This window comes from Salminus brasiliensis, chromosome 3 (genome assembly GCF_030463535.1).
Source record: "Salminus brasiliensis chromosome 3, fSalBra1.hap2, whole genome shotgun sequence".
Taxonomy (NCBI): domain Eukaryota; kingdom Metazoa; phylum Chordata; class Actinopteri; order Characiformes; family Bryconidae; genus Salminus; species Salminus brasiliensis.
This window is the reverse complement of record NC_132880.1, coordinates 45243864-45269350: the sequence shown is the minus strand read 5'-3', so window position 1 is coordinate 45269350 and position 25487 is coordinate 45243864. Positions and strand designations below refer to the sequence as shown.

Below are 25487 nucleotides of genomic sequence, written 5' to 3'. Positions count from 1 at the left end.
GTTTCGTAACAACTGTTGCCAGGTTAGACAAGCTTTACGAAACATGGGCGGAAATCCATTCAACTAACGAGAAACTGTAGGGAGGTTTGCTTGAAATCACTACATAGAGTTAGGTAACAGGCCTCATGTGCTTTCCATCTGGACTGTGGTCAATGACAGTGGTCAGTTTAGAAATTTGCTTTACTCGATTTTATTGTAAGTAGCCAAAAAGGCATTTATAGTAATTATACAACTTTGACTGGGGTTTAAAAAAATGCTTAAACGCAATGTAACAAGCCTATTTACCCCCCTGTTATTAAAGCTTATGAAAACAAAATAAGCTCGGCTCTGATTGGCTGGTTTACAGTACCAGTGATGAAAGCTTACAGAAGCCGCTTATTATACCACAGTTTTACACTCCAACAAAACACTGTAAGTATTCTCGACTCTTGGCGGTTAGTGCTGCTGTCCTCTCATTGAGTCCTCTCAGCGCAATGTCCTGTTAGCAAGCTGGTTAGTTTTTAGTCTAGTTGTCGGTTTGGCTTTCTCTAATGTTACCAGAGCGAAAAATAGCTGGTGCTTTTCCTTCTGATGTGAGTTTAGCTCCAGTTCGGTTCAGCTCAGGTAGTCCAGTTTGTTTTTAGCAGAGGCGGATGATGGAGAGAAGAGGTGGTAAATGGCTAGCGTTGGCTTTTAGCCTAGCACAGATCCCTGTTTGCTTCTGAAGCTTTTGCTTCATCAACACCATGATCTCTTATGATCTTTATATGTTTTGACAGCTTTGACTTGGGATTTCTTTAGTGGGTGGGGTTTATGTAAATTTCAGAGGTATAACGAATCAAGACTGTGATGTAACAGTTTTGTGGTTTTGGAATTGGTCTGTTTTCCAGCTGCATTTTGGTTCTGCTGGATTTGCTTTTGAAAGAGGAAGAACAGAGGGTCATGTCCATGTCCTGAACATTTTCGGGCTTCTTTAAGCGTCTGTATTTATTCAAATGAATCTGTAAAGGACAGATCTGGATTTCATGCTGTGAAATGCTGGTGGAAGTTCAAATAAAAGCTTGAAAGGAAGCGAGCACTTGTTTTCCCTCCACTTTAGTAAATGAACTTGATGTGAAAACAGCCTTAATGTGGGCAACAGTTGTGTGGGCGGAGCCTGGATATGAAAACTGTGCGTTATTCACTCACACAGATCCAATTTTGTCCATCTAGACTCCACTTTCCTTAGTCTGAATGTGGGTGTAGGGAATGGGGTTTGGCTGAAAACTGATATGAGCTGTATAAGCGATATGAAGCGGCGCAGGGTGAGAATAAGAATCCTCAATGGATGAGAGGCAGATGGAGCAGCTCCTCATCAGATGGAACTCTGGGACACCGGAGTCCCTGAAGAACCTCCAGTCGGCCTGTGGCGTACGTCTGGGCGGGCAGTTACGACACCGCCTCTTAATCGATCTGGCACAACAGGCTGCGACCTTGTACCAGACGCCACCTGATAAGAGGGGACGTTCCTCGCCATCTGCCACGCGCTCCCAGCTCTCTTTAGGGAACGCTGTCTCTGAGCGTGTTCCCTTAGATTACCGCCACAGACCACAAATCCACGGTAACATCACGGCAACTGGCCTGACATGTTTATTACTCTACTGTAAATAGTGCAGCACTGTAACGAGGTTATACTGTTTGTTTGTGGGATGACAGTACTTGCTGGTGCGGTGCGTTCCATAAAAACCTGTATCCTAACAAAGTTAGGCTTTTATAGTGTCTTCCAGAAGATGCACGCTGGAGAAATGCTAAGGTATTAAAGACTGTATCTAAGCTCAGATTTAGCAGGAGCATTCTCCCACGTCATGTTATGGCTTGCTTTTTCCGGAACATAGAAGCTTTTGAGGGTTGGCTAGGGGAAGAAACAATGAATTTTCCCTAGCCATCTCCTTCGAGAACTCTGTGGTCACTCCAGCACAAAGCCTTGGTGGCGTCATGGTGTCTATTGTACTTGGCCATGCAGATTTCTCCTATACAACATCAAGAGAATTGGACCCTTCCTCTCTAGAGAGGCCACCCAGGTGCTTCTTCAACTCAAGTCAAGTCAAATGTATTTGTATAGCTTTTTACAACTGTTGTCATCACAAAGCAGGATCCAAGACCCCCAGTGAGCAAGCCAACAGAGACAGTGGCAAGGAAAAACTCCCTCAGAATCTTTATCCACCTCCAGCCTGCAGTATCAGAGCCAGAAGGTAACACAGACACGGAAGCTCCCTGAAACGCTAGCGTCCATCTGCTCCACCGTCCACAAACCTGAATGATCGCATGCAAGCAGCGAGACGACAGCAGACAATTCCCTGTGTCTGTGAACCCCTGGACCTGCAACCTTTATCTAAGGGAAAACATTAATTACCCAAAGCTAAACTAAACAGATAAGTTTCAGCTTAGATTTAAAGATTGAGACTGTCTGAGTTCCCAACATTATCTGGAAGGTTATTCCAGAGTTGGGGGGTTGTATAAGAAAAGGCTCCTCCCCCTGCTGAGGTTTTCTGCATTTTGGGAACTACTAGGAAGCCGGCACCCTAAGTAATCTTGATGGTTCGTAATATGTAATAAGATCTTCAGTCTCTTGTAATTTCAAGACTTGACTACTGCAGTCCAGGCTATTTTCTGTCCTGCCTCTGAAGTGGTGGAACGAACTTCCTCTGGGTGTCCGAACAGCAGAGTTGCTTGCTGCCCTCAGACCCACCTCTTCCAGGAGTACTTAGGCTAAGTGTAGTGTGTCACTCTGGAGAAGAGAAGAGCATCTGCTAAATGCCTTCAATGTAAAAGTAGGATAATAATATTCCCCGCATTCCTCTGACTTTTGACCTCCCTGTTTCCACATCAACAGCAGACCTACATCAAGGCTGCAGAGGACGATAACAGGGTCAAAGGAAGCGCGGGCCAGACCTTGACCCGTTGCCTGCTTGTTTCCCTTCGATTCCACGTTGCTGGTGGACGGCAAGGGGGGAAAAAAGGAAGCCGAGATCGGGCTTGATGAGATTGGCCCAAAATATTTGCCTTGCTCAAGAAGCCAAAGCCTGGGGATTGCATTGAAAGGAGGAATCAATACACCCACTGTGTTTTACGGACTGCGCATCAGCCAAATAACAAAGTGGGATATAAAAAGACGCCATGTGATGAACCAGCTCTATGAAGTGCGCGCAGTTTTGTCATGGATGCGCCGGTGATACATCCAGCCTCGCTGCAGGACGTTCTGCCGAGTGTTGTCACCGGATGGCTGGGCCGTGGATAAAGTGTTCTCGTTTTGCTAGAGTCCCTGTGTTCGGCGGAATCAAAAGAGGCCGTTTTTAGAGCTCCTGCGGAGCAGGGCGAAGCTGTGGAACATACACACAGACAGCTGTGCACATACAGGGGTGCGCTCTCGCTTCTCTAGCTTAGCCGTGGAGCAGCGCAGCATGTGTGGCTTTGGACCACAGCGCACCGGCCTGTGTGTGTGTGCGTATTTGTGAGGGGGCTGTGGGTGCATACTGACAGGCAGGCCACAGGGAGTTCACAGGAAGTTCATTACATTAGGAGAGCATTGTTTCCTTGCTCATCTGTCCGCCTCCTAAGCTTTACTTTGTTGTGCTGCAGATGTGGACGCAGCTGATCTTTCCGATCACGCGTCGACAAAGACCCAGAACTGTCCACGTGAGGCCTTTTTAAAAGTGATGTGCAGATATTAAGTTTGTGACTTGGGTTATGTCTTTTAATGAGTCTATTTTGGGGCAGCAGTGGCCTGAGGTTTAGAGAAGCAGGCCTGAGACTAGAAGGTCGCTGGTTCAATCCCCAAGACCGAATCCACGGCTGAGTTGGCCTTAAGCCCCAATTTCTCCCTGGGCACTGAGGTGGCTGCCCACCACTCTGTATGTGTGTCTGTGTGTGTGTGTTCTCACTGCCTTATTTACTAGTGTGTGTGTGTTTGTGTGCATATGTGTGTGTGTGTATACACTGCCATGGATGGGTTAAATGCAGAGGTTGAATTCCATTCCAATGCATTTACCACCCTGTTATTTCCCAGCCAGCATGCTCATGTGAGGCTCACATGGGTTCCAGGTGGGTTCCAGGTGGGCATGGGCTCTTAGTGAGTTTGTACATCAGTTGCTAAGCCTCATGTGCAATGTATAACCCAGATAGGGCCCATATTCGACCCCTCATGGTTCCATTACTGACCCTGGTGAGTGAGACTTTGGTGGGCATCCATATCTGGGGCCAGCATTGAACCCATGGATAGCTCTTAATGGTTCCCAGTTGGGCTACCCATACATGCCACCACATGGGTTTGCTGATTTTGCTTCTGCTGAGGGCATGTAAAAAAAAACCCAATAAGCTCTGGTTATTGGTTTGCATGACTGTGATTACCCCAGCCATATAGCCTAGCCTAGCCTAGGCCCAGCTTAGCACTGTAACAAGAACATTGTAATTATTATTTGTAATTAGTCCAGCATCTTGCTGTCCTCCTGATGTCCTCTTGGCGTCCTCTTGGTGTCCCCTTGCTGTGGTGCCTGGATAGCTAGCTCAATCTATTATAGTTGTTTTACCAGGTTAACTTTTAGCCTAGCACCTGCTTGCTTCACCTGCTTGTTGCCCTTCTCTAGTAGGCCTTTCTATTGTCAATCCAGCATCTTTAGCTTGCTTGCTTTTATATTCTCCTAGGCAGCCGTTGCTGTTAGCCATCCGTAGCCTTTCCAAAGTGGGCTGGATGTGTGTAAAATGATCAAGTCAAGACAGTTAAACAACAGCTTTGTGGGTTTGTACTTAGTCTGTTTTACTTATCCTGGGTTTTCCTTCTTTTCAATGAACAGACAATGCAATATTTATGGTTCATGATTTGCCACTTCCATGTACTGAACTCTCATTATTCAGCTCTGCAGAGATAAATAAACTTTTCCATTCCAGGGCATCTTTAATGGATTTGTTCACCGACTGTTATGAAGGGTCTCTGAATTCCTTTCTCCTTTCTCATTTTCGCACCAGATTGATGTATCTGATTAAGGCATTGGCCTACATACAGTAATATCGCATTCTTCTCAGTTGTAGACAGCGATGAACAGTGTGTCCTATAATCACAGCCGTATATTTAACTTGTTTTTTTTTCTCTCTTTTCTTTTTCTCTGCATGTCTGTTGTCTCTGCTGCCTGCTGGGTTCCTGTCTGCTTCCTCAGGTAAGCTTGGCATGTTCTTAGTCCCCCTGTATGTAGTGCTTAATGAAGCTTCCCTCTGACTGCTCTCCTTTCTCCGCTAAAAGGATCTTATAGAAACTGCCTAATAGCCGTTCGTGGATATCTCCTAGATGCCTACAGCTGCCTCAGTCTGTGTTTCAAGTATGAAATCTGATAAAAAAGGGGAATGCACTGAATGTACAGTCCACTTTTTTACACAGCAGTCTGCCTCAGTGTGACGGTTGCTCTACATGTAGTTGTAGGTGTTGTCAGGGTGTTAACAGTGCCTCCAGTTTCCTGTAACTCGACCTTTCCTTTCAGAGAATCAAGAAACTGTTTCGACTGGAGGGAACAAATGGCGTCTTCCTCAGGTCCAGATCCAATTGAATGCAGTTATTAATCACCCAGGGCCAAATCCTGACTCCTCTTAAGCTGCCTCCATTCTGCACGTACTGTGGCTCCACCGCTTATTTGGATTCTGACCCGTACCGTGCCCCCACTTAAGCCATTAGGGCAGAATGGTGGGTGATTAATGATCACTGGTCTTCTGGTGAGACGCATCCTTTTCAGGCAACGTAAATCCATCACTGAGTCCAGCATTTCAGACAGCTTTCACTGTGCAGGAGTGTGCGCAGAGCGAGATAAGGCATTGTAGACGGTATCGGCTTTATTATCAGGCAGCTGTTTTACAGCATTTTTTTCTTTCACAGGTCTGAATGCTGAGTCATCAGAAATAAATGCTGGGTCATGTCTTCCGTTTCTGACCACAGGAATGTTTCTAGTGAGTCATGACCTCCTGGAGGTGCGCTCTAAGGTTAAGTAAGCCATTCAGACGAGATCCATCTTCCGCTGTTTCAAGTAGGCGGTTCGTTTTTTTTGCTAGCTGCATTCCATTTTTAACATCGACATTAAATCGCATCAACAGAGGGGACAAGTCTTGCACACGACGGCTCGGGAATTGATTCAGTGGCTTCTAAAATGTGTTTTGCTTGTTTGCTAGTGGAGTGTAACAGCTGGAAACCTACCTGCCAATTAGGGCTGTGTGATGCGGATATTAACGGCGGTGTTGGGTGAGGCGGCTGGATATTGTGTCGAGGTCATGAGAAGTGGTCAATTATGATTAAAAAAGTGTGGCTCTGACTGGGTGTGCAGCAATTACAGGTCGTCGGTGTGTGCCGTGCTGTACCTGCTCGGGAAATGTGACTGCAATCAGATACAAATATCAGCTAAATGCAATTACTCAAGAAAAGGATGTCATCTAAAAGCAGCGTTATGCAAGAATCCGTTACCGCCCACCTTAATCTCACATGGGTCCCATCTAGGCCATGTGTGCAGTATCCAACCTAGAAGGGGGCCATGTCCCCATAGGAAAGCCAGAGGCTCTGCAGTCATTGTCTGGGCTCACTTTTACACCATTGCTGTAAATGCAAATCAAGCTTTGAGCGCCCCCTTGCAGACAGCTGTTTAACTGCATGTGCAGCTTCTTTTGCAAGATGAAGGGTGGCATGTGGACTGAGGGCCAGGATTTTACACTGATATTACACAGCTGGATTACGCAGCACTACTCTGGAGTTCTGGATAGAGGTCTCATAGTACGGCTTTCATAGTGCAGTAGCAATGTAGCAATGACAGACACGCCAGTATGTATAAATCCGATGACAGTTCCGTCATCGAAGCCCTTAACCAGTGTGTCACCGAAGCTCATACTGCATTAATGATAAGAATACATTAAGTTAACCTGATTGGCTTTTCCGTTTTATTGTAAAGCAGCCAATAAAAAAAAACTGCTGTCGGCACTGTATTACAGAAAGAGCACTGTCTGGATCCAGACACTAGCCTGGAGGGGCAGAACTAGCTGGAGCCTGGGACTGTTAATCACAGGACTTCACCTTGCTTTTGTCCAGCGTGAGTTATTTTAGGGAGCAGGACAGGGTCTGACTCACTCGGGTTCGCTCTCTGCAGAGTACACAGGGCAGAGAGAAAAGGAGCGCAGGGTGCAGGCAGTTAAGACTGTACTGCTTCATTTATTGAGCATTCTAACGATTCCACCTCTCCTCTCCGGTTGCCTTCTCTCCAGCTAAATGGACTGCTCACTTTCCATAGCTTCTGGCTCAAGTCTTCAAGTCTCACAGTGCTGCGAAAAGAAGGGGGTTTTCTTCTCTGCATCACAGATCTGTCAGCTCCTCTCTGGGCTTTGCATGGCTCACACAGTTCGCAATACATACAATTCCTTTTTCTTATATTATTGTTTCTTTATTTTTTGAAGGTAGAAAGGGAGGGCTTATGACATTTCCTTTTTCTCCACGTGGTTGATGCTCACAGGCAGGGATCATTTAGAAAGCCACAGCCAGCCCTAGAGCTGTGGCTCTGTAACAGGTTTTTCACTTAGCTTGGGCGAGCCTGCTCTGCTTGCCTAATTCCACCTGGGAGCATTGGCTGGCTTTGGTGTGCCTACATACCTGCAACCGTCCCCCCTCCCTCACCCACCAACAAACACACACACACACACACCTTTTCTTTTCCCCTTTTGCAGCCCTACCTGCGTGATTGGCTGGCGGAGTTTCACTATGGAAATGAGGCGGCAGGAGGCCCGTTCCCCTGGGGGCTTTGTGCAACTGACAGCATGACAGAGAGGAGCTGACGGTGCCCATCCATTCTGCCTCTTAGCAGCACGGCGACCCGCGCCACACAATTACCAATTCCATCAAATAGATTTACCTTGCTTGTGTTTCTTTCTGGAGCCTTTCTCTGGAGATGAAACTGCGGCGGAGGGGGTTTGGTTGGGAGAGTTGTGGAGGGTGGGTGATAGAGGTGGGGGTTGGGGGGGCACCCGGCGTAGCCCCGCTGAAAGATTTGTTATATTTCCCTGGAATCCCAGCAGCTTTCTCGTGTCATGAGAGCCTAACAAGGTGTGACAGAGTGCTGGGGCTGATATGAAGGGACCGGCCTGAGTGTTCTCCACCTTCAGCAGGACATTATTGAGCCACTCAAAGGCGTATTGCAGCGGCAGAGTAAAAATGTATGTATTTATGCAGGGTGTGTGGGAGGGAGAAAGCCATTGAATGTGTTTATGGAAAACAGGATACAATCCTTTATGTGATGTATGTACCTCACTAGTCCCTGCATTATAGTCCTTGGCTACCAACTTTGTGTGTGTGTGTGTGTGTGTATGTGTGTGAGTCCTCTGGTGCTTACCCTTTCACTGGTGTGAAAAAAATAAATAAAGGAAGCATCCTTCATTTAATGGTTAATGGAGAAATTACCAGCAGCTGTGGGCTTGCAATTACAGGTGAAGGGGTTAGCTGTTGCTTGGTGCAGAACAAAAGCCCTGTCTTCCTTTAAAATCTCTCTCTCTTTCGCTCTCTCTCACCCCTCACTGCCCTGGCTGCTCTCACTCTCTCTCCTGAATGTCTCCGGAGAGTCCGCAGAGGTCCACTTTCCACGGTATGCGGGGGGATTCTCCACCCCTGCATATTCATGAGCGGCCCATTAACCTGCCCTATAGGGAGACGGCTCTGTTACTGGCCGGTATCTCTGCTGAATTCAGTTCGCGTCGCTTTAATCCGTGACCTCCCTGCATTGTCACACGCGCTGTCACTCAGAGACAGAGCAGAAGCTAATGGCTGCAGAGAGGAAGACTGCTCTCGCTCTCGCTCTCTCTCTCCTTCTCCGTCTCTCTCTCTCTCTATGGCTCTTCCTCTGCCTCGCTGCTCATTCCTTCTCAGTGTGGCGCAGCGTACTTGAGCAAAGCGGATCAAGTAATCCTTCGCCGCCGCAACACCTGCTCCACCTGCTCTCGCGCCATGCCAAGAGTCAGCTTAACTGTTTAATGATTAACGCGGCGAGCACGCTTTACAATTAGCATATGCTTAGCAGCCGTAATGACTCTCGGAGGAGCCGAGTACAAACCACAAGTCACCCAAATGAGCATTTGCGCATGTCAGCCAGTGGGCGAGATGGAGCGAGCCACCACCGTTCCCGACAGTCGTCACGGCAAACGTATCTGCTTAGAGGCCGGAGACGAGCACATGCTCGCCCCGGCCCATAAACGCAACGATGGTTTTAAGTGCTTCCAGGCCTCGAGTGCAAGTCCGGCAAAGCCTAGCTTCAGCAATTTCCACTCTCCCTCAAGCCCAGGAGTGCACCCAGTGAGGGCATAGAGGAAAAGAGAGAGAGCGAAAAAAAGAGAGAGAGAGATAGAGAGTGTCTGTAGCAGTAGTGAACTCCTTCATTACAAAACTGGCTTCTAGCTCATGGGCCAAACAGCATGACAAAATGATCCATTCCTTTCTCGCCGGCCAGGCCCAGGCCCGGTCTTTGTTGTGGGTTATATGTATCCCAGGAGTCCCTGTCATTTGTAAGGCTTACCGAGCTGCGCTGGAGTAATTCCGCACACTGAATCAGGGAATCGATGATGTGTCATGCGCAAACTTCCTGTTATAAACTCTTTTTTGGACTTTTCATCATCTTAGCACCAACAGAAATTACTTTTCCCGTAGCATGGGCCTGAGCATCCATCCCGTGATTCATTCCGCCGCGTCCTTCCACTGGGCAGGTGCTGGAATTGAGGCAGCTCACGTGCTCTCGAGCACACCTGCGAGCCGGCGGCTGAGATCGGGGCCTTGGCGCCTCCGACAGTGGAAGGACAATTAGAGGAGCATCGGGTGGCCCTGTGTCTAAAGATCCTGCAGCATCTGTGCACTTATGGAAAAAAAAAAAAAAAGGCACTCTGTGAATCCTCAAGGCTACAGGGGACATTCTCAATGTGTGGGCTCGGTCTGTACAGCTATCCCTCATAATGATGCCATTAATGCTTCAGCAAGGCTTACTGGTTTTCTCCTTCATATTCACAGAAAGCCCTAACCGACACAAATTGCCTTCTTGTACTTGGCCTTTAAAAAGATTTGCCCACGATTTCAAACAGTGATTGAAGCAGGATTTAGCTGTCTGCACTGTTTGCATTGTATTAAAAATACAGAGGGAAAAATTGCTTGCTGTCCTCCCGCGGCAGCAGCTCTGGGTTTTGACACCAATTACAAATTAACAATGGGTTGAGAAATATAACGGAGCCAGACAGATCTGAGTGCATGTCCCCTTTAATGTGCTTTTTTCTTTGGTGATCTTGATTGAAATGCACCAAGTAATTAGTAAGTGAACACAACTGCTGATTATGCAGAGTGTGCCGCCGATGACTACTGAAACAGTTGGAGATGAAAACTCTATGCTGCTACATTAAAAAAAAAAAAAAAAATTACCAGTTGAAGTGTCACTCGCGTCCATGTGTGAGCCGAGTGGCGACTATGTGTTTCATTGAAACCGGAACACTCAGACAGGTATTCAGCTGGAGATTTACGGCCTCGGATGCTACCTAAGCACGTTATTTTAAAGCCTGTCTCTCAGCAGTAGAAGCGTTTCCACTGTAGATCACATTAGAACACAGGCAGGTAAACATAAGGACTTGTTCAGTCTCCAGTCATTTCAAGACTTGACTACTGTACTGGGCTCTTGCTATTCGCAGGCCCCTGTATCCTCTATATCAGGCTTCTGCAATTGATCTCTTCCTAGAACACGGCGGCATTGGTTGCCTTCAGTGTTTCTAAGTTCAGCCATGCTACTCCTCTGCTGCATTCTCTTGTACCTGCTTCCCGCATCAGATTCGAACCCCTGACGCTGGCCTACAAAGCCAAGACTGGACCAGCCAGCCCCTCCGAACTTGATGGCAAGGGCAGTGTTCAATAGCTGATCGGCACCAAGAGCCTTTCCAGCTTCAAGTATGGCTCGGCTCGACCCGCCATCCCTTAAGATCTACAGAAGACAAGCGTCCAGACTTGTTTCTGTCCTGCTCCCCTGGGTGTCCAGCTGAAGGCCCAGATCTTCCCAAGGGTACTTGGGCGAAGTGTAGTGCCGAGTATTGTGGACTCCATACTGAATTATCTAAGCTTTGCTCAAGAACCTTAGTTCCTTAGCAAACACTGTCCAAATGTTTGTGGACACCCCTTCGAATGAAGGCATTTTGCTACTTTAAGTTGCACCCATTGCTGACACAGATGTGCAAAAGTACACAGACACACACAGCTTGTCTAGTCCCTGTGTAGAAGTATTGTCAGTAGAACAGGGCTCTCTGGAGCACATATACATGCCTAATGCCAGATGTGGGATAAAGGGAAATAAAGCCTCCCAGCATGGAACTGTGTTCTCTGGAACGGTGGATGGCGCTCCATCCAATACTTTTGGGATGAGCTGGGGAGTTGGGGATAAGGTAGGGTGGTGTGTCTTCCCACATCCTATAATATAATGTAGCAGAAAGCCTTCTTGCCTGGACAGTAGAGACAGCTACTCTAACTCTTTTTTTTAAATACCCAAGCAATGAATAAACGGGTGTCCCAATACTTTAGTCCATAAAGTGTATATCAGTATAGGAAATTTCTAAACTGCATTGTTAATAATACAACTTGTTTCCACTTCTGGCAGCTTGTGTGTGGCCGTCACGCTTCACATCATTGTTTTAGCACTTGAAGAATGAATGAACTGATCTGCCTTCAAAGGTTGAGAGAGGGAATTAATCCAGCATGTGTTCTTTGCACCTGTGAGTCTGCTTTTGCACTGATGAGCCATAGTGTCAGTGGAACGGGATAAATGACAGAACAGAGGGCACAGAACTCAACAGTAGCTTTTGTGCTTTTAGCACGTAAACCATCCCTGCTAAGTAACACTTAACATATGTGAAAGGTTGCCATGTCGTGAATGATGAGCAGTCTGCGTTATCCCAGCAGCACATCAAAAGCTTTGTTAGAGGAACGAATATCTTCCTTTAGAAGCCGTTAGATATGGAAAATAGCTGTCATCCGTAAGTGGATAATTCACTGGGCACTGGGCGAGGCAGTTACCTCTTTTATACACGGAAAGGACAGGGGTGCTTTCTCCCTCCAAAGGGGTGCCTTTTAAATACCTCCCCTTTCCTATTGTTACTTGTGAGAGCCCTTTTGAGCTCAAATTGACGAAAAAGCGTCGAAAGTATTAAATATTCATAGGCCAACCCTCATTAGAGGTATCTGTGGTGTCAGCGAGTGGCAGCGCTATTTTTGGGATAAGAGCAGTGCCTGGTGTTTGTTTCACTGGCTGTCTCTCACAGCCTTCCAGCACTTCCACTGGCACATTTCCACACTTTTGATGTTGGGGAAACAGTCACACAACTTTTGTCAGCTTTCACCTGGGCTTGTCAGACTGGGGAGCGCTGAAGACTCGGTGAGAAGTGCACCGAGACCTCACATCAGGTGGCTGCAGCTGCTGCCGATTAGAATAAAGGCTTTCTCAGTGTGGAGAAGGGCTGCTTGGAGGAGAAGAACTCCACTCAGATACCTTCTGCCTAATTTAAACCGGCTGGGAGGAGAGCGCTCCACGTGATGCTGGACTTCGGGTAACGGCTTCCTGGTGAAAAAAAAAAACAAAAAACCCTCCAGATCTTGCAGCGTGTGCCACAGGCCTGCAGCAGCTACCCATGGTAACAAGATCAGAATGTCATATTAGGCTGTTTACGGCTGTTTCTGAGAGCTCTTTGATGAAGGAAGTGTGTTTCTTCTTTGGAACGGCGCAGAGGTGTCTGCGTGGGGGTTATCAGCAGCACCTAAGCTAATATTTTTTTTTCCGTGCATAGTGGCACCATGGCGCTCATTAGAGTCTCCTGCCGCGCTCAACCGGCTGATCCCTTGGTTCTCCGCTCACCTCCTTGCTCCTGTGGGGGGCTTTTCTCGACACTCAGAGTGGCAGCACATATTCAAATGTGCAGTCTGTTCCCCTGGCACCCATATCTGAAGCCCTGCCACACTCAAATAGATGAACATATGTCTCTCAGCTGAGTCAAAGCTAATTGAATTAAAAGATGTCTGCGCAAACCGACCTATGTAGAACATAGACAGGTAGGCAGAGATTGGACTGGTACTTGGACCCGTCTGGCTGAGGAAGGACTGCTGAGGTGGGTTCTTAATGCATTGTGGGAGAAAGGATTCCTCTCATTAGACAAGGCAATCAAGTCCTTTCCAACTGGCCATTGTATGTCACTCTTATCCCTCATCTGCGACAGCATGTCAAGCAGTGCCATACCAAGAATAACAGTCCATTAACTTTGCTCCTCAATTTACCTCGAGTGCTTGTGGTTCGTATTAGCGTGCTGCACCATCCTGCACCACTGACCGCCCTACACGGCCTTGAAATGGACAGGATGTGTTTTCTAAAGGGATGAGGTCATCTGCCCTCGCATATGTATGCTTGAGATGCCGGTGAACAGGGTCACTCTGCACCAGCCGTGCTCCAGCTTCAGCTCCAGCTCTTTCCAAGAGTTCCTCATGCTTCTGGACACGGGATTAGTGTCCTCTGTCATGGAAGAACGAGGCTGAGTCACGTGCAAAAAAATAAAAATAAAAAAAACAGGAGGAAAAAGCTGTCAGGAAATGGCTTAAGTCAACACTATTCTCCGACTTCTTCCGGTATGTTCTTATCATTGCTTTTCCTGTCTTTGGGCGAGTGTTAAAAAACCTCTCCCGGGGATTAAGCTGTGTTCCCTGTGATGTTGCTCTTTCTGCTCAATTTTTCCATGAGCTGCCAAGAGAGAACCCTTCAGCATGCGAGTGAAAGGCAGGGATCTGATGTAGTAATTAATGAGGCTGGAGAAAAGGGTCGTGCAGCCTGCCTCCCCCTAACTCTGGTGTCGCGGGGGGCACCCCACGGGGAGAACAGTGGTAATACAGTATTCAATTAAGAGCTTCGGTGTGCTCTGACAGAAAGCCAGCCGGGGCTGACATAGCACTAACCAGACACTTACACGCCGCAGAGCTGAAGCCGAAAGAATGGCAGTATGGATAAGCTGCTGATGAAGAAATTGACCGGCAGAATATGGAAGTGACCCGAGGCTGATTCCAATTTCACCTTGCAATGCCCCAAGAAAATTAAATACCCATAATGTGTGGCATGCAATGAAGGACTGGGTTTAATTTAGTTGAACCGCCCGATTCTTCCTGAACCTTCCAGCACTGGACCCATAACAAACGTCCTGTCAGATATGCTTGACCTGCTCTCGCTCTTGCCTCTATGCCTCTGTATACATTTAGGAACGTTCTATTACAGGTTATCATGCAGGGATGTTTTGGTTTATGACCCATAGCAGTCTCCTCAGCATTTCGCCCTGACCTTGCGGAAGACCCTGAGGTTTTCTCTCCAGTCTAACGGCACTGCTATTGTGTTAGGACCATCTCCAGGACAAACACTGCATTCACGTTCCTTCCGTGATCAATGAGCCCCTTCGCACGTTTACGGTGATTGCAAACATACGACTCTCGAAGGGATCACCTCCCCTCCTTAGGGTTGATGTATTCCTCAGTTTATAGGCGCACTTGTCACCCAGTCAGGGTCCGCCATGGTCACCTCTTGTCCTCTCGTTGCCACCTGATTATCAACCAGCACAAGTGTTCCTTCATTGCCTCCTCTAAGGACACAACGCTCTGGCTCGGTGAGCCCTGGGCCTGGACTTGGCAGCTGTGTGGCTGGCAGCCCGCTGGTCCTTAATGTCAGTCATGCGGAGGTGACAGCTCGGATCATCCGTCACACAGGTGGCTTCTTCTGCCCGGCCTGACACAGAGGCACTCGCTTCTCCAGCAGGAGATTCAAACGCCCCTCTGATCATATTCAAATGGACACCTTCTCGTGAAGGCGAGCCGAGAGGTATGACCTCTCTGAGGTTTCTTCAAGCTGCCTGCCAACACCGTCTTGTCACAGGCAGGACGAGTGGTCTGCTTTTTTAAAAAGAAGGCAGCAGGTTTCAGGCTCTGTTTTTTCCCACTGCAGGCTGATGTCGAAGTGACCTTGTTGGCCATGTTGTGTCTTCATTTACATGGATCATGACATTGTTGATAGATGCTTAGCAACGGCTGCAAATAGTTTACTGCCTGCTAAGAGTGCAATGAAGAAAGTAGTCATGCTTGGCTGACACTGTTGTAATTCCTGTAGAGAGTATTCTCTTATAAATAATTAATACCGTTTCCCTTGGAGCAAGAAGGTGCATAGGCCGGTGAAAGCATCCAAAACATAGCCGGCCCGGTTGAAAGGGAAAAGAAAGAATAATGTGAAAAACATGGAAATGTGTTTATCACGCTCTCTTACAAAGTGACATACCTTTGAACCATGTTAGACGGCTAGGAAAATTTAGAGTTGGGAGTCCAGGTGCCCAGGGACTCTTATTGGTGTAGTGTGGTGTGTTTGCCCAGCCAGGGAATCCCTAGTCTTTGGGATGAGTGTTGTTACCCACTACCCTACACTCACTGTTCAAGCTTCATAGCGACAACAGGTGAGCAATTTTTGGAGGAACTGAGGATCTTTTGGAGGTTTTTCAACACGAAACTGTGGATGAACCTTCAAGAAAAGGTTTTTAGGTAAAAAAGGTTCATTGAAGGTTCTTCAAAGCACCTTAAGAGGTTTCTTCACAGTAAAAGTACATTTGCATTTACATTTAAGGCATTTAGCAGACGCTCTTCTCTAGAGCAACTTACAAAAGGGCTTCACTATTTACCCAAGAAAAACCTCAGCTAGTTTGAATAGACTCATAATTCAAATTCAAAGTTTAGACTCTACTAAACACAAGTCAGTAAGGAGACCACTCTGCTACTCACCCAAGTACTCTCAGAAGAGGAGGGTCTTCAGTCTGGGTTTGAAGACAGTGAGCGTTGGACTCTGCTGTTCGGACACCCAGGGGAAGCTTGTTCCACCATTTTGGTGCCAGGACAGAAAAAAGCCTGGACGCTTGTCTTCCGTGGATTCTGAGGCATGGCGGGTCGAGCCGAGCCGTACTTGAAGCTCGAAGGGCTCTTGGTGCCGATTGACTTTCAACCATTGCCATATTGAAGAACCCCTAAGAACCCCTAAAAATTCCTCAAGGAACGTGAGGCTATTAAGACTATTAACAGTGAAGACAAGACCTGACTGGATTATGAAAAGCTGGCATTTTTTTACAGTCATGGAGTCATGGAGAGGCACACAGTAGTATACAGTCAATTGTGGAAGACCACTACCCTCTTGCAACCCCACATCTGTGCCCCACCGGACGTAGGAGGTGCAATCCTGCTGGTACTGCTGGCACAAGAGAAGGAGGAGGGTAGCTTTTTTATGAGATGTTAGATTATATTTATTTGAGCCTGCTCAGGGACAAAAAAATTTCAAATTAAGGTCTCATTAACCCTTTAACAAGTAAGGTCCCACCTGTGGGATCCGAACCCTCAGCTTTGAAAGTGATGCAGCAATTTTAAAGCTTTAATTCTACTGATTCATCAGATCTGCTACTAACATACAACACACAGCGCATCCAAAAAATGCAGGAATTTTCGGTTCCGCCTTAATTAGTGCAGAGGTCACATCAAAGGAACGTAGTCTGGGTGGACCAATACAGTACAGTAGCCAGAACTTACTTGCAAAAGGGTTTCTTCTCATTCACTTCTCCTAAATCTTGTTGAAGGCCACAGTGAGACTTAAGCAATGTCCTCCTAGTTCTAAGATTCGGCTTCGCAGAATCAACCCTCAGATTTGAGTTAACTGGTGAGTTAACTCTTTCTGGTCGGACTGACCTCACCTCAATCTCAGTTGAATAATATTCATATAAGACAAATGTTCTTGGATCTCCTCATTTCTTCTGAAGCTCTCTCTATGTCTTAGAAATCGTTCAGCAATCTAAAAGAGTAGCATGAGGTGTCCAGAACCTCCTGCAGTTATATGCTGATGTTGATCTCCTCTAGAAGATATCTTTAGGAGCTCTCACAGGGATGGAGATGCTGTGATATTACTGGGTAGCATCCGTCAGAAGGTGTTTAGGGATGGGCGAAAGTCTTCAAAGATTGCAGAGACAAGTGGTTTGGCCGTAAACTAAGCCATTTTTAAACCCGCACTTAACACCACTGATCCCAGGTCTACATTACTCTCCTAAAGAATAGTCAGGAACTTGATTGGCGGCTGATGATGAGTTCAGCCAGGGTTTAATATATACAGGAAAGTAATAGAAACGTTCTTTTTTTTTTTGGATTAAAGATGAGAAAAAATGCGTAGATCACAGTAATTATGCACTTCAGCAGTAGTTTGAGTCATGCCCTGCTACGGTATTTGTACATTTCCAGTGAAAGGCTGCCTGGTTGGCTGGCATGGCAACAGCCGTGCGATAATGGTAATTGTAGGTGCTGTCGTTTTGTCTTTTCTCACCTTTATCAGAGAATGAAATACATGATTGGGGTTTATAGGCCAAATCAATCAGGTAATCAAGTCTTTAACTGACAGCAATGTGACTAATCCAGCCCATCACTTTCTCTCCTTGTCTGAATGATTATGGTGGGGGATTCCTATGATGAAGGCAAATTGCCTTTCAAACATATCCATAACAGCTTATTTTGAGCTGTCGGCAATAAAAATCTTATCCATTCATTCCATTATTCCGTGCAGTCCCACGTCTCTGGCTCCAGAAATTGCAGGTCATGTTTAATACCTGACAGTGCACATATCCGGCTCACCATTTTAGCTGAATGGAATAATGAGAGGAATCGTCCCCGGCGAGATTATTACCCTTCTTCAATCTCAATAAGAAAATATCCTGCCAGAGATTCGGCCTATTCCTCTTGTGCTGTAATGGAATTCATATGGGCTATTTATCACAGGATCAGTTTATTAGACAGATATTAGCGCTGTTGTTGGCTTAAATATTGAACATGAGCGTGCCATCACCTCAGCCCGGCTTCTGCGCACACGTCGCACAAGCACAATTCCTTCAGCAGAGACTCAGGGCGAGAAGCAAGGCTTGAACAGCAGATTACAAAATTGCCTTCTTTTCATACTGCAACCTAAATGAGTCTCTCTCTCTCTCTCGCGCTCTCTCTCTCTCTCTGTCTTTCTTCCTTTCTCTCTCCAATTTACAGCTGCAGCCGTCCATTTCCCCCCCATAGAATAGCCAGTTGAAATGTACAGAATATAAATTCATAGCTCTGATCCTTACGCTCCCACGCAGTCCCATTAACAAGCTTGACCATACGTCCTCTTTTTCCTGGACATGTCCTCTATTCGGGATCTACAATATGTCTAATTATGTCCAAAAGCTCACACTGATTTCAGATCAGCGTTTTGCTTCTACAGTCGCCACACATGCTGTGTGAATTAGTGATTTAAACAGATTTAAACATGTCAGTTTAAGCCCCGCCTTCTCAACGGCACACCTCAACTGGACACACCATTATTACACATGACATATGTACACATGTATTATTTTAGATTGATTTATATTCACATTAAAAATGAGCTATTAAGAATGCTACTGAGTTGGGATGTCTCCAGTGGAACGGGATTAGGGTCGAACCAGGCATGTTTTAATGGATCGCATATCAGCAATTTTAATCACAATACAGTTTTCAGAGTCTTTGTTTTAACCACAGTGTTCAGAACGCCACCTTGTGTCCTGAGGACACCTTTAACGAATATTGTTCCCAGCCGGCAGCAGCAGCAGCAGTGCGGATGGTCTCAGAAGGTAAATAAAAAGAATTGAGGTTCAGACCATAATTTCTGACCCTTTATAAAACCATCACTGAAACACTCTGTTTTACCAGCGGGAGAACGCAGAACCGGATAACCGCTCGCTTGCCATTCTCTGAAGAACCCATTCAGAACCGAGTGGAGGCTAGCGCTAATGGTAACACACACGCTATAGAAACCCCAATCACACACACAGCACATTCACCCACTATAAACCAGCTATTACACACCAGTAGACCAACAACCACAGATACACACACACACACACATACACAGGAAGTGATTAGACTGCAGTGTTGTAAAGGAGCTGGGAGCTGATTGGTCAGGGAGGAGAGTCAGACTGGATTATTAGATTTTAAACACTATAAAACTTTTAATTTTAAGAAAACCAGTCAGTTCAGAAAGTCTGATTATAGAAACTGATACTGAAAATAAAGGGATTTTACTGAAACCATTAATCAGCAGCTCGTCTGATCTAAACTGTGGGGCTTTGGATCGGATTGTCTGCTACTCAGCAGTAAGAGAACTGTTGATATGTTAATGTTCATTATCAGAGCTGCGTGATTTTAGACGTATTTAACTACACTTGGCCACTGTGCTACAAATTCTGCCTATTTACAGCCTCCCACCGCATTTCCCCAGTGTCCTTTGTTTTCTGAAACCCAGAATACGGTCACTCTAGATCAGCACCAGTAGACAGTTTCGATGGAAATGAAAAGTCTTGCTGTAGAGCTTTTACCAATTTACAGCAATTATAAAAAAATGTGTTGTTTTTGTTGTTTAGCAAGCGATGCTGACATCAGTCGACGGCCACCTCGTGCAGCTAATGTGTTGTTTTGATGTAGGCCTGCGTCTCACACCTGCTCATGAATGAGTCGGCTTTCACAAATAGAATACAAATGTTTTCACATCACGCGCTTTCTCCGAGTCTCTGAAACAGAGGGAGCGGATTCAGTCTCGTCCCTGCAGCCACTGTAACATGCAGTGACTTGTTCAGCAGATGGGCGCTACCATACACGTGCCATTCTCTCGCTAGATAAGCCGAGTGGACGCGGTTTGTTTGTCTCACACTTACTCCGGGGTCTGGCCGCTGCAGCAGGGGATAGCTTCGCCTCGTATTTGTCATGGCCGGCTGTGAGCCGGAGCATATTGCAGGTGTAACTCAGGCCCTTTCTTAGACAGATTGTTTCCCCCCTCGCATGACCGTGAGTTATTGCAAGCAACCGCATTTCTGTCAACAGGCACAGCTTTGGGACCAACCAATCATAATCTAATCTTCTGAATGGGTTCACTGTTGTGGGTGATTGAAATTGTTTATTGTGCGTGGCACAACATTTCAACTCCTGATTAAAAGAAAATATACACACAGCCCTGTATTGACCTGTGGATGCTTCAGGTCATTTGAGCCAGAGTGCAGTGAAGACGAAAGGTTCGGGGAAATGTGTGACCTGGATCAGTCTGGCGTCCATTTCCTCCAGTCTCCAGTTTGAGTTACTGAAGTTACTGAAGTATTATATTGTAGCTTATTGTGTTTTACCATGGATTATATTTCTGGGGTTTGTGGTGTAGACGCTGTTTGCAGGAATGAAAGAATCAAAAATGCTCTGAATTACCAACAGGTTACCATTGAATTCACAATGTGTCCATCTCAGAAATCTGTACAAAGTTAGACTAGCAGCAAATCCAGCGGAAGAAGGCGCTGTCACTATGACCAGAGGATCGCTGGTCAATTCAATTCCCAGTCATGCTACTAGCCGTCGGCAGCCAGGGCCCGGAGAGGGCACAGTTGGCCTTGCGTGCTCCAGGGTGGGTGGATTACTCTCTCTCCCCACATCGCTCCAGTGCCACTGCATTGGAGCCGGGTAGACTGCGCTTCCCTCCAGGCGCGTTGGTTGCCCGGTGATGTTGATCGGCAGCAGTGGCTGGCAGCAGTTGCTGGCCGCACACGTGTCGGAGGGGGCGCGTGTCGGTCTTCACCCGAGAATGCACATGTATGGGCTGGGTGATCCAAACTGGTGATCCAAATCTGAAATAAATGTAAATAAATCATAAAAAATACATTGCATCAAATTCTGTAAGAGAAAATAATAGTAAATAATAAAAGAAAATATTGAATTAATATTGCCTTAAGCTACCAGTGACTGTCACAGTAGCTGATCATGTGGAATGTTTAGCAGATATGCTAGTAAAAATGCAAGAATAGCATAAAATGTGAATATTGCTGTGAACAAGTATTTTCCTTGATGTGATTTCTTCTGTTTTTCCTTATTTGTCCAATTTAATTGTTTCATATCTTCAGTAATTGCTCCCCTAGTCACTCAATCAGCCAACCCACCAGATTTAGTTGATAACTGTAATCTTTTATCAGTTATACCCACACACCCAGACTTGATTACTGACAGCCCTACTGAACCTGCACATCTCCACAGATATTCTGGAGATGAGAAGGAAGGCTATAGAAAAATGCCCCTCTGGAAAAGGTTACTGAACTATGTCTAACACAGTGGACCACAGTGAGCGCTAGAGATGGACGATCAGTGTTTTTAGGGCTGACACAGACCACTGATCATCCTTCAATACAATTGGCTGGTCGCTGATACCAATGGATGCCACATTTTCACCTTTCCAGGCCACCTTAGTAATGCACCGGCGCTTTAGGAGGGATGAGTGGAGAGAGTACCATCTACCCACTCAGAGATAGCATGGCCAGTTGTGCAGTGATATATCCTTCCATCTTCATGGAGTCAAATGCAGAGAATTTGGAAATTCACAAGTAGTATGAGTCCAGTTTTGAGTCTGCAGTCTGAAGCTCAAGCGCAGTTGGGTTATGCAACAAGACAATGACCTAAAGCAAAAATTTAGGTCACAGAGGCTGTGAACCCCACCAAGATGCCAGGGCAGGACCTTAAATGGGCAGTTCATGCTCCAAAGCCCAGTGTAGCTGAATTAGTCCAATTCCAGCATGGAAGAGAGAAATTCCTCCACAGTTACAGCAAGTGTTTAGCTGCAGTTGTTGCGACTAAAGGTGATGCAACCAGTTATTACGCTTAGGTGGCAATTACTGTACGGTTGAAACTTTTCTCTGCCAATAAATGAAGGGATTATTTAGGAACAGCGCTGTTTCCTCAAGTTCGGACCATTTTGACATTTCGCACAGTTCTTCAGTTCTTTAGAGGGCTTTATGTGTGCAAATTCACCATGTTAAATAATAAAAGGACAGCAGGATGAATTTTTGTGTGCGTTTACTGTTAGAAGTGGCACCATTATTTCGAGTCCCAGTTTTCTTCTCACTGCTGTCTCCTTGTCTTGTCTTCGGAGGGAAGAGTAATGGAATTAAAGCGATTTCATTCGAACCGCTGCTGGTGCTTAGCCCTGTGTGACCATTCTGCAGGCAAAACAGCCCAGCCTCCAGTCTCCTCCCTCATTTCTATGAAATATATGGAATGATTTAGAAATTCCATAGAGAGGCATCTGTAGTGTGGGATTCAATACATTAGCTCGTACATGAGCTGCTGTTCTGTTATTTCAGAGGTTTGTTTTTTTTATGAAGAAGAAGAAGCCTCTGGTTATTTGTATGAATGGTCCCTGGGGGAAGACTTTGATGTGCCTCAGAAATAGCATTTGGCCCAAGGCTCTCTTGCTGTGATTCCTTATTAAGACCTACAGGGCTCGTGTGTGTGTGTGTTTTTGCCATGATCACGTTTATCTCTTCACGCTAATGACAAACAGCCAGCGCTTCCATTTAGTATCACGCCAGATCTCCGGCTAAAGACTTGAACTCTGCAGGAAGGAGGCTGGAGTCTTCTCCTCAACGCTCAAAAGCCTTCAATCGGGCCTACAAGATTCCAAATAAACCATCGGTCAGCTTCAATTCAGGATGTGCCGTATCTGTCTTGTATCTTTACACTGTGGAGGGTAGGAAGAAAATCTAAGCAATTAAAATTTTGCTTACAGACCCCATATGACTCTATTCGTCATTAAAAAGAATGAATGGGAGAGTAAATTAGAGAAGGAGAAGAACTTTGTGTTAGAGCCCAGAGAGGCACAAGCAGGGATGAAGATGTCCTTCATTCAGAAAGAGCTTCTTTATTCTGCAGTGGAGTTAAAGCATTGAATATACAGAAAAGGATGCGTGCCTATGCCATTGATTTTATGTGAGATTAATTATATTACGTTATATTACAGTTGTAAGGCCTGAGAAGATAAACCTACCTGGAAGTAGGAGAGAGATTTGGCCCAGCCTGAAAGGTTCCTATAGACGTTCCAAGCCTGAAGAGATAAAGTACTATAGAGTACATATCTTTTTATGAATGCAGTATATCTTGTATTATATAAGTCTTTGACACATTTCACATTGTATTTTAGCTAGCTGATTTACACAGTAGTCTGTAATGCTCAGTGTGCCCGGGAGCAGGGGTGTCTGTTTCAATAGGTAGCAACATTGATTAGGATGCAGGCCACACTTGAATTAAATGCGAGCTGCATACCAATCAACAGCCGTGGAAAAAAGCTTACTGTAGCCGAAAATGCAAAGTGCAGACTGAAAACAAGGCCTGGCCTGTCTCGGCCTTGGATGATCTTTACCAGGAAAGGCTTAGGGAATTGCTTTAGCTTTCTGGAATCTGCTTATTATGTGGTAAGGTATGATTGTTGTTGATTGTATTCATCAAAGCAAGGCTGGAGTGAATTCTAAGATGCTGGTACTAAACATTGAAACAATGGTGTTGAGTGTGAGATGAAAGACCCAGTATACAAACACTGTCCTATTTACCACTATTCGCTCAGGTTCACTAGTATTTAGACATTGACACAGTTTCACCCACATCTAAAATAGATGTTCGGTCCAGTTTCTCAGGACAGAGGCCTCTGAATGACATGCTTAATACAAAAGGTTGTTGAGACACCGAAAGGAGGTCAGGTAAAGGCAAGTGCAACCAGAATCTGGACTGAATGGGTTGTTGGAGTCATAGTGAACCTCTTCACCCTCAATTCCAACTTGCACAGTCAAACCTCCTTTTCGATCTCTGACTCCATTTTACTTAAACCTACACTTTTGCCCTGCCCTGTCTCTTGACACTATCATTGGGGACCCAACCGATGTACTGAAGTAGCTGCAGTCCTTGACTCGTCAGGCATACCCAACTTCTTCACCTCTTCACAACAGCAGGGGGATCCCAGATTCAGTCCTCACAACAATCTAGTCAAGCCAGGAACACTCTCGAGGTGGTAGGTGACAAAAAAGAGTTAAATGAATTAAAAAACAGAAGGTTTACTTCACATCACAAAGCACTGGAATATCAAAGACTTTCCAGGTCTGGGACAAGAGTCTGTGATCAGCATAAAACATCATCTGTTAAACATGGCGGAGGCACTGTTATTGCATGGGCCTGTATGTCTGCCAGTGGAACTGGGTTGCTCTTGTTTATTGGTGATCAGACTGCTGATGGAACTAACAAAAGAGCTTTAATTTCTGCATAGATTCAGTTAAATGTTGCATTTACATTTACATTTAAGGCATTTAGCAGACGCTCTTCTCCAGAGCGACTTACAAAAGTGCTTTGATATTTACCCAAGAAAAACCTCAGCTAGTTTGAATAGGGCTAAAAAAAATCCTCTAAGTTTAGACTCTACTAAACACAAATCAGTAAGGAGACCACTCTACTATTAGCCCAAGTACTCTTTGAAGAGGTGGGTCTTCAGTCTGGGTTTGAGGACAGTGAGCGTTGGACTCCCTGTTCGGACACCCAGGGGAAGCTCGTTCCACCATTTTGGTGCAGGACAGAAAAGAGCCTGGACGCTCGTCTTCCGCGGATTTTGAGGGATGGCGGGTCGAGCCGAGCCGTACTTGAAACTGAAAGGGCTCTAGGTGCAGATCGGCTTTTGACCATTGCTATCAAGTATGGAGGGGCTAGTCCGTTCTTGGCTTTGTAGGGCAGGGTCAAGGTTTTGAATCTGATGACCCGGTCAGCAGCTACAGGAAGCCAGTGAAGAGAGAATGCAGCAGTGGAGAGACATGGCTGAATTTAGGAATGTTGAAGACGACTCGTGCCGCTGCATTCTGGATGAGTTGCAGGGGCCTGATGGTGCGCAGAGGGAGACCAGCCAGAAGAGAGTTGCAGTAGTCAAGTCTCGAAGTGACGAGAGACTGAACAAGCACCTGGGCGACGTTTCTAGAGAGGAAGGGTCGAATTCTCCGGATGTGGTACAGGAGAAATCTGCAGGACCGAGTCAAAACTGCAAAACTGAGAGGATACTGTATATGCACTTCACAGTACAGATGGATGTCCAATCTAATCTGCAAAGGGCTGGTTTGGCTGTAGGTTTTCATTCCAGCCAATCCAGTTTGTATGATTAGTTGTTTAAAGACTGACCAATTGATTAAACAAGTGAAATTAGGTATGAATAAAGATTAAATTATAGATTATAAGATATGAAACATACTATAAAACAGGCATTTTAAGAAAAGTCCGTCAGTCTAGATCTAAACTGTGGGACTGGATTATCTATACAAACACAAAGATCGGATTGGATCGGATTGGATCAGAATCAGTACAAAAATTGGACTACAAAAATAGTAATTAAATTGTAATAAATAAAATTTAGAGTTCTGCTTTCACGTCTTACTACTAAACAAATTGAACGATATTGTAAAGCTTAGTAAATTAATGTGTTTTATAAAATTAATTAACATTTTTACAACACAAAATTAATACTTCCCAACACCTCCACCTTCCAACCTCTTGTGCTTATAGCTGGAGCTCTCTCTCGGTATGTCTA

The 25487-nt window shown here is 45.8% G+C and overlaps 1 protein-coding gene across 4 annotated transcripts in view; it reads left to right on the top strand.

The window, feature by feature from the left end:
• The window catches only part of sdk1a (sidekick cell adhesion molecule 1a), a 371124-nt gene that overhangs the window by 84186 nt on the left and 261451 nt on the right, over positions 1-25487 (top strand). The gene's annotated exons all lie outside the window — the stretch shown is intronic.